The sequence below is a fragment of the Homarus americanus genome, unplaced genomic scaffold (assembly GCF_018991925.1).
Source record: "Homarus americanus isolate GMGI-L3 unplaced genomic scaffold, GMGI_Hamer_2.0 scaffold32929, whole genome shotgun sequence".
NCBI lineage: Eukaryota > Metazoa > Arthropoda > Malacostraca > Decapoda > Nephropidae > Homarus > Homarus americanus.
Window position 1 is genome coordinate 15198389 of NW_024737097.1, and position 9738 is coordinate 15208126.

The 9738-nt window shown below is 43.0% G+C and overlaps 1 long non-coding RNA gene across 1 annotated transcript; it reads left to right on the plus strand.

Annotated features, from left to right (window-relative positions):
* Positions 1–7060: 7060 nt before the first annotated feature.
* Positions 7061–8536, plus strand: LOC121873233. The gene is made up of 3 exons (XR_006090210.1): positions 7061–7102; positions 7225–7281; positions 7439–8536. It is a non-coding gene; the product is annotated as an uncharacterized LOC121873233 (long non-coding RNA).
* The last annotated feature ends 1202 nt before the right edge of the window (positions 8537–9738 follow it).

Genomic DNA, 9738 nt, shown 5'->3' on the forward strand with positions numbered 1-9738 from the left:
TGCCATTCCTTTTACTGTTATATATCACCATTGGTAGCGTGACGATAGGAGGCTCGTGGGTAGGTGTAATGATAGTATCAAGCAATAGGGAAGAAATAACGGTAAATACTGTAGGTAAATAATATACACAATTATACAAATACAAAGTTTATTTAAACATGAATATGAAATTAGAAGAAAAAATTGGTTTGTACTAACAGACGAAATCTATTACTAGGCCCTCAGGCTCAACATACTCACACCATTACTGGGTGGACATATTCAATACACTTCCAACCCTACTGGGTGGACATACTCAATAGCACAACTATGATAGTCACTTAGCACCATAAATACTAGGCAACTGCCACTACAACACTCAGTCGTCAGGAGTGATACTCAAGCAACAGCCATGGGGTCCAGCCACCATGGAGTACTATCTGACGAACTCTGGAGATCCCAGTGGGTTAATTCCACCACACAAATATAGCCCTACTGAGGTAGACGATGGGGGCTGGTAGTGGTGTGTGGCTTGGTGGTCCGGGGTCACCTCGTGGACCGAGCGTTAGGGCCAGACGAGCCAGCTATGGGGGCTATAGGTGGTCTGAAGTGTCTGACGGCCGGGTCTCACGAAGGTAACTGATCCTACTGGACCTCGGACATGTCCCCAGACATAGTGGATACAACATCCACCCTACAGACACGGCCTAGGCTGCGTTAGGGACCTGTATGGATGAAGGGACGGGCACTTACTAACCGGTGACAACAACAACACGTTTCAGGGGACGTTAAAGACGTAAATATGACTTTACTCAGAGCGTATCAACTACGTTACTGTAACACTTGCACAATCAACTATCAATTGGGTCAAATCACTTAAAGAAGGGCAAATTACAACACAGCGTGGAATGGCATACCTGTATGGATGAAGGGACGGGCACTTACTAACGGTTAAAATGCCCGCGTGCCCTCACTCAAACCAGACCAGGGAGTCCAGCTACTCCTATTCCAATGAATTAATTTACGGTACCCTCTGACGTTGAAATTGAGACTATGAACTCATTTTCATTCTCTACTATTATCTTCACTAACAATGCTCTGACTCAGCTATCGAAAGCAAAATTAAATTGATTACAAAGGAATGGATGGCAACAGGTCCCAGCATACAGCGTCTGCTCCCATAGACAAAGGCGGGGGAAACAGAGAAAACGGGGGACGTTTCCACTGGGGGACTCGGAAGGTTTTGTGGACGTTTGAGCGTAATATGAATCCTTAAGGTTTTCAGGTTAGCTCTTATCATGACACTGTGAAGTATATTGTGCTGTTATAACATGAGTACAGTATTTACTTCGGTAGAACATCACAGTAATGTTTACATACACTTACTGATGTATACATAAACTGGCATGTGTACATAACCAGGCGTGTGTACAACCTGGCGTGTGTACGTAACTAGGCGTGTGTACGTAACCAGGCGTGTGTACTTAACCTAGCATGTATACATAACCTGACGTGTGTACATAACCAGGCGTGTGTACATACCGCCGTGTGTACATATAAGTGGTGATAATTAAGTCATCCTCACAATGGTTAAGATAAGACAACATAAACCAGAGATATATTAACCTTGCTGCAAACACTGATAAGTTTTTGTTTACTGTGTGTGTGTGTGTAAGTGTGTGTGTGTGTGTGTGTGTGTGTGTGTGTGTGTACAATGTATATGTATGTATGTATGTGGTGTGTCTGATAATGTGTGTTTACAATGTGTACAGTATATGTGTATATTTGTATGGCACGTCTCCCAATCAGCTGACCGCTACCTCTACCTTCAGCGTCCAACTGGGAGGTGCCTGGAGGAGGGTCAGTACCTCTGGGGTGGGAGATACAGGTACGGCCGGGCCTAGGGCAGGAGGAGGTGTTCAAGCCCCACGTACAGAACATCATGGCCTTCACGCCGCTGATCGACTACACCACCTTCACGGTACGTCTGAGTGTTGAGTTGTTTACAGTATGTAGTTCTTGTTACTGGCTCGCTGCTGGTACATGTTGGGTCACCTGAAGATTAACCTAACCTAACCTGAAGACTAATCATGCTAACCTAACCAAACTTGACTCGACCTAACTTAACCTACCCGCTGGTCACACAGATCCCGCCAGACCTCTACTGTACAGCCATGGTGCCCGAGCCTGGTCATCCCTTCCCAGACTTCAGTAAGGACCGCCTCTTCACCTTCAGCTTAGAGGCGAGGGACACCACCATCCATGACTTCACCTGGGCTGATGTGAGTACTGTCGTCCTTTCAACTGTCTCTCTGTTTCTTTCTCTGTCTGTCTGTCTCTCTTTCTCTCTATTTCGCTGTTTTTTCTCTCTATCTCGTTCTCTATGCCTGCTCATTTTTCTGTCTCTCTATCTCTTTATCCCGGCATAGACAGCAACATAAGTAAATTTGCTGATGACACTAAAATAGGACGTGTAATTAAATCTGACGAGGACTCCGCAAAACTACAGGAAGATCTAAACAAATTTTTCGAATGGTCTGAAAAATGGCAGATGAAATTCAACGTGGACAAATGTAAAGTACTCAGTATAGGAGATGTAAACAGGGAAACCAGATACCAGATGAACAACGATGTTATTAAGAAATCCGACTGCGAGAGAGATTTAGGAATAATGATAAGTAAGAATCTTAAGCCAAGTAAACAATGTGTATTTGCTCGAAACAAGGCTAATAAAGTACTTGGGTTCATACAAAGGAGTGTTAGTTACAAGACTAGCTAGGTCATCCTAAAACTATATCTTGCGCTTGTGAGACCTCACTTGGATTATGCAGTTCAATTCTGGTCACCGTATTACAGAATGGATATAGAATCCTTGGAAAGAATTCAGACTAATCCCGGGCATTAGGAACCTTGAGTACAGAGACAGGTTAAAGCATCTTAATTTGCACTCCCTCGAGAGAGGTAGAGTGAGGGGCGACATGATCGAGGTGTACAAATGGAAGTCAGGGCTAAACAAAGGGGACATTACAAAGGTACTCAAACTATCCAACCAGGAGCGAACTTGTAACAATGGTTTTAAATTAGAAAAATTTAGATTTAGGCTCGAAATAGGTAAACATTGGTTTGGAAATAGAGTAGTGGACGACTGGAACAAGTTACCAAATATCATCATTAACTCGAATACGCTGGATAGCTTCAAGCATAGGTTGGATGGATATATGAGCAATAGGGGTTGGGTGTAAATGGGACTGCCCAGTATGGGCCAATAGGCCCGCTGCAGTTTCCTCCATTCTTATGTTCTTATCTAACCTAACCTAATTTACCTTAGCCTAACATTATAAACCAAAGCTTACTAACCTAACCTCTATCTCTTAACCTGCCCCGTCACGCCCCCTGCTGTGCCCCGTCACGCCCCATGCTGTGCCCCGCCCCGGATGGTTCCTCAGGGATGGTATGACTTCGAGAAACAGCTGTACAGGATTGACCACGACGTGATTAACTCCGCCAGCGAGGTCGTCCCCACCAGTGAGGTCTTCGACTTTGACGATGGTGTGTACTGTAGGGGTGGTGGTGGTGGTGGTGGTGGTGGTGGTGGTGATGATGGATGGTGGTGGTGATGATGGTGTCTTGTTGGTGTTGTAGTTAGTGTGTTGTTTTTATTGGTGTTATTGTTGTCATTATTATTATTATTATTATTATTATTATTATTATTATTATTTTCATCACCACCACCACTCATCATCGTATCACCATCACTCATCATCATATCACCACCACCACTAACAACCCCTCCCCCTCCCCCCCAGGTGTGGAGTTCTCGTTCAGTACAGAGTTGGTTGGTAAGTGTCACGTGACCATCATCAACGACTCCCGCAGTGACTGGGCTGACATCACTGACATCAACCTCCTCTGGGCTGACAGTCCCAATGCCTTCTTCGGGACTGACGTCACCAACTACACCTACTATGGTCCAGGGTACGTCTCCTGCTGTAGGGGGTACTGACGTCACTGCTGGGGTATTGACGTTACCGCTGGTAGTACTGACGTCATTGCTGATAGAACTGACGTCATTGCTGGAAGTACTGACGTCACTGCTGGGGTATTGACGTCCCTGCTGGGAGTACTAAGGTCACTTCTGGGGAAAAGGGGAGGGAGGGGATGGGAGGGTACCTAGCTTTACCTTGAGGAAGAGTTTACGGTCGAGTACATTGCCAGCCACATTATTTATTTGTGTTCTGAAATATTGCTTAGTGTGCAGTGTACTGTATCCTCACTGCCCCTCACTAACTGCCAAACCTAAGGAACCAACTTTTGCATAGTTATTATAACCGTATATCTAATAATGTGGTGTTTACAGTTAGTGTAAGCCACATGGGTGACGTGTGTGTGTGTGTGTTAGGTAGGGAGATGACGTGTGTGTGTGTGTTAGGTAGGGAGATGACGTGTGTGTGTGTGTGTGTTGCAGGGTGGAGAGGTTCCTACAGGGGCTGGAGTGGAGGGGACAACGCACAGACTGGCCAGCGGATACAACCACTGATGACGACGCCTTCACCCTCTGGCAGTGGACCTTTACCGCCGTCAGTGTTTATTGCTCTTGTTCTCATTACCTAACCTAACTTAACCTAACCTCATCTAACCTAACCTAACCTAACCTAACCTAACCTCATCTAACCTAACCTAACCTCATCTAACCTAACCTAATCTTACCTATTACACCTAGCAAACCTAACTTAATTTAATCATACTTAATATTATAACCTAGCAAAAGTTGATCAAATTAATGTAACGTAGCTCAACCTAACCTAACTTAAAGTAACGTAACTCAACCTAACCTAACTTAAAGTAACGTAACTCAACCTAACCTAACTTAAAGTAACGTAACTCAACCTAACCTAACTTAAAGTAACGTAACTCAACCTAACCTAACTTAAAGTAACGTAACGTAACGTAACCTAACTTAAAGTAACGTAACCTAACCTAACCTAAAGTAACGTAACGTAACGTAACCTAACTTAAAGTAACGTAACGTAACTTCTCGTGGTGTTACAGAAGAACGTGACTACAGTGACTGACATGGGTGACCGGCTGTTTGAGGAGCGTCAAGTGCCAATTGGTCTTCGAGTTACAGCTCTAGTGGTGAGTTACAAGTGGTTGATGGTGTAAGTGGTTGATGGTGTAAGTGGTTGATGGGGTAAGTGGTTGATGGGGTAAGTGGTTGATGGTGTAAGTGGTTGATGGTGTAAGTGGTTGATGGGGTAAGTGGTTGATGGGGTAAGTGGTTGATGGTGTAAGTGGTTGATGGTGTAAGTGGTTGATGGTGTAAGTGGTTGATGGTGTAAGTGATTAAACCATCACATTCAAGGGGTTAAACCATCATATTCAAGGGGTTAAACCATAACATTCAAGGGGTTAAACCATCACATTCAAGGCGTTAAACCACATTCAAGGCGTTAAACCACATTCAAGGGGTTAAACCATCACATTCAAGGGGTTAAACCATCACATTGAAGGAATTAAACCATCACATTCAAGGGGTTAAACCATCACATTCAAGGGGTTAAACCATCACATTGAAGGAATTAAACCATCACATTCAAGGGGTTAAACCATCACTTTCAAGGGGTTAAAACCACACATCAACAAAGGATCAGAACAGGTGAACAACTAATAACTAACACTTATCTCCATATACGTCACTGACACGTGTACCTTCTACAGGACATCCAGACGAGTCACGGGGTCATCCCTCAGGGCGCCGCCTTCGTCTACCAGCTGTATGACTTCAACCTGGAGTCAGTGGGTCGGTCCAGTGATGTGTACAGTGACGGGGGAGTGTTCGATACGTATGACTGTTATTCTGCCAACTGGAGAGATCACCTGAAGTTTAAGCTTGACGGTGAGGAGGCCTTGGTCTTGAGAGAGAGAGAGAGAGAGAGAGAGAGAGAGAGAGAGAGAGGCACACCATACACCCACCAAAACAAATCATAACAATAGTTAACAAAACAACCATAACACCAATTACCTCTCCTGTACTGTTATTAAAATTGAATAAAAATAACCTAATACAACTCACATTACAAAACACCAGGAAGTAACGTGTTGAGTTTGACCTTATTTGACCTCGTTTGACCTTACAGTGTCTGCGTGGCCAGAGGTAGTGACGACGCCTCTCTTGACCTCAGCCAGGTTCAATGAGCACTGGCAGATGCAGCTGGCTGAGTACGGCCTTATCTCCGTCATCAGGATCACCAGGGTCAAGGTCAGGTCATGTCAGGGTCAAGGTCAGGTCACTTGATAGTCACATAAACTAAGACGTAACAAAAAAAGCATTAAATTGTTTGCCTTAAAATGAAATACAAAAGTTACAATAATTTCCTCATCATTATCCTCTCTTCCTCATTCAACGTCCGCCTCCTCTTCCTCATCTTCCTTTTCCTCTTCCCCTTTCTCCCCTTCCTCCTCCTCTTCCTCCTCCTCATATCCTCGTCTTCCTGGCTCTCCTACAGACCATCTACGAGGCTACAGGAGAGGTCTGGGTGGAGTTCGTGCTGCTGTACCGTCACCCAGACATCAGCATCCTCAGCCGCGACTTGTACCGCCGCATGACACCCGGCATCACCGCCAGGGCCAACATCAACGGTGCTGTAAACAATGGCAGCATCAACTTCCACGGACACAAGACTAATGATGAGGTACTCTATAGTGATTTGGCATGTGGGTCGTTTGTGGCCACGGACGTTTGGTTTGGGCCAGGGTGGCTAGGACCTAACCTAACCTAACCCAAACGTCTATTAATGGTGGGGGGGGGAGGGAAATTGTGAGGGATAGGGAAGGAAGGTAGATGGAGTGGGAGGGAGATGGAGGAAGACAATATTACACCATGCCACCATCACCAATCTATTCCCTAACCCCCCTCAGGAATTCACTCTGGTGGCTGTATCGGGGTCACTTGGTCCGGTGATTGACCCCGTCTGTACGACCACCTCTTCCACCACCTCCACCACCACCGCCACCACAACCACTTCAATCCCCACCACCTCCACCACCACCACCACCACCACCACCACCACCACCTCTACCACCACCCCAACCACTTCAACCACCACCGCCTCCACCACAACAAGTAAGTAAAGAATGTAGAAAGTATTCCCTGTGTGTTTATTTAAGTCAGGTTAGGTTAGGTTAGGTTAGGTTAGGTTAGGTTGCGTTGTGCATGTGAATACTTCAGTGAATCTTTGCTTTCAGACAGCCATACCCAGCCGCCCACAACCAAAGAGCCCCTCAACCCACTGTACACGCCAGGTAAGTACACTACTCCACCTCTTTACATGACGAGAGAAATATGCTGTATAGTAATCAATTTATTCACACTTATATCATTAGAAAATTAGATACCTGTACTGGATAAGATAACGAGAGATGCTGTAAAAACGTGACTGTGACTTGCTTCCCTCCTCAGGTGACCTCGCTGGGGTGGGCGTAGGATTGCTTATCATTGGCTTGTCCATCGGGGCTGGCGGGACCTTCCTGGTGGTGGTGAAGAAGGTCCACTTAATTGTACTAGGCTGGTTCTCAAAGGGTTAAGAGTCAGAACAACAACACCTCCTGCACCATCACCGGCCAGGCATGGGGCAATTATATGACATAGCTTAACTAGTTAACTTTTGAAATGACAGTTTAACTTAACTTAATCGAAATTTTAGCAAATTAATTGATTAACTTCGATTAATTATCAATTAACTCTTTAGAAAAAATAACAAATAATATATAACACACCAGCCCTTGCACCCAGTATCCACACTGTTGACTTTCCTGTACAGTACACGAGAGGGTGAGGCTGCCCTGGTCCTGCCTGCTGCCACCCAGTTACTCAGTTGTTGTTCCAGTGTCCATGTGATAAACACGCTCAAAGGGCGAGGTGTATATTATAATACTTTTTGCAAGTTGAAAAGACTTGAAAGTTGAAATATGAGACAAACATTTTCGTATACACATTATGGAAATGAACATAATGAGGTTTGGCTATTCAGGTATTCAAACTACAGGGTGTCCATAAATTATTACCATAAAAAAAGAATGCTCTCATGTTTTAATCAGGGTAATCATTTATGGACACCCTGTACAGTATTCATGACTCTTCTGGAAAACATTTACAGGATATTAAGTTATTTAATCCACATGAAAAGTGATTGTTAAATTTGAAATTTAAAATTACATTATTGTTTTGATAATCTACATTTACTGAAAGTAATGTCTTAGGTATATCTGGGTATGCAGTATACCAAACATTTAATTTTATCAGAACGCTAAATTACTATCCTCTTCTAAGCATTTGTGTTAATAATATTTCAAAACTTTGAGAACATTTCGCAGTTACTTAGGCCAGATACATTTCTTTATTTATAATTTCCATAATATTAAAGATTGTATTTTTTGTTTGTTAAACGCCAGCACCATAATGTGTAATGCATTATGTCTACCTTTTTCATCTCAGGAAATATGATTTAATTGTAACAGGTTGACAAACAGTACAGTAAAATTAGGTTTTGTAGTAATGTACGCTCGTTTATTTATGCACACTCCTTTTGAAGTAATCATGATTACACATCATATAATCGTAATCGATTACATTACCGATGTAATCGCTCCATGTCTGATTACATTACTATATCTTACTATAACAACCACTGTACATTACTATATGTTCACTATAACAACCACTGTACATTACAATATGTTCACTATAATAACCACTGTACATTACTATATATAGGCTTTGTAATGATTGTTTATCAGACTGTACATTATTATACATAGGCTTAATGGAAAACACAAATATTTAATAAACTGACAAAAAACACTTTCTCTCTTATAGATATTAAAATTAATTCATTCTTAACCTAAGTACACCAAGAAATCCAAATATAATTATTAATTTGTCTTCTGCTGTACCTTAAAAAATGCCAGGACGCACTACGCCTATTCTCCCGTTTATTATTATTTATTCAATGTAAAAGTCTCTATGTATGACCGAGTTCAATAGTTGGTGGTAAAATATGTTATGTACGGTATCCTGAATAAAAACAGGAAAAGGGTTTTAAATATAATAAAAAAAAACTCATGAGTTAACAGGACTAGGGAGACCAGCCTGCATGCACCTAGACAATCTGGAGTGTGTGTAGACTGAGTTAACCAAAGCTACTTAATTACACACACTCCAAGATGTCGACTACTGCTAACATTACGCACATAACACCAAAGTTAATGTCACGCTTCCGTACTCTGTCCTGCTTAACACATTATAAGTAGCAGGAGCAGCAAGACCCAAAATAAGTCAGGAGTGTGATGAGGTGATGAAGTTTTGGCGCGGTTGGCTAGGCTGTATACATGGCCTGTGTCACGTTAATGGCTAGTACAGTTGTGACGTTATGTTTGGTTTGGTTACGTTGATGGTGGAGTCAAAAGGGGAATATATTGATGGAATGTAATATATTGATGTGGTGTGACTATTCTGGCTTAAAATTATCACTATTTTGATACATCTTTCACATAATTATACCTATAGCTCCTCAAGGCGTAGGACCTAACCTAACCTAACCCCTTCAGTCCCTCACCAAGTCAACAATAGTCCGGGAGAGGTCAACCACAAGTAGACATCAACGACCACCAGCAGTGAATGTCAGGGGTGAGTATGACCACTCGTAAACCAAGATTACAAGGGGACGTAATTCCTTTTCGTTATAAATGGTAAATCCATAT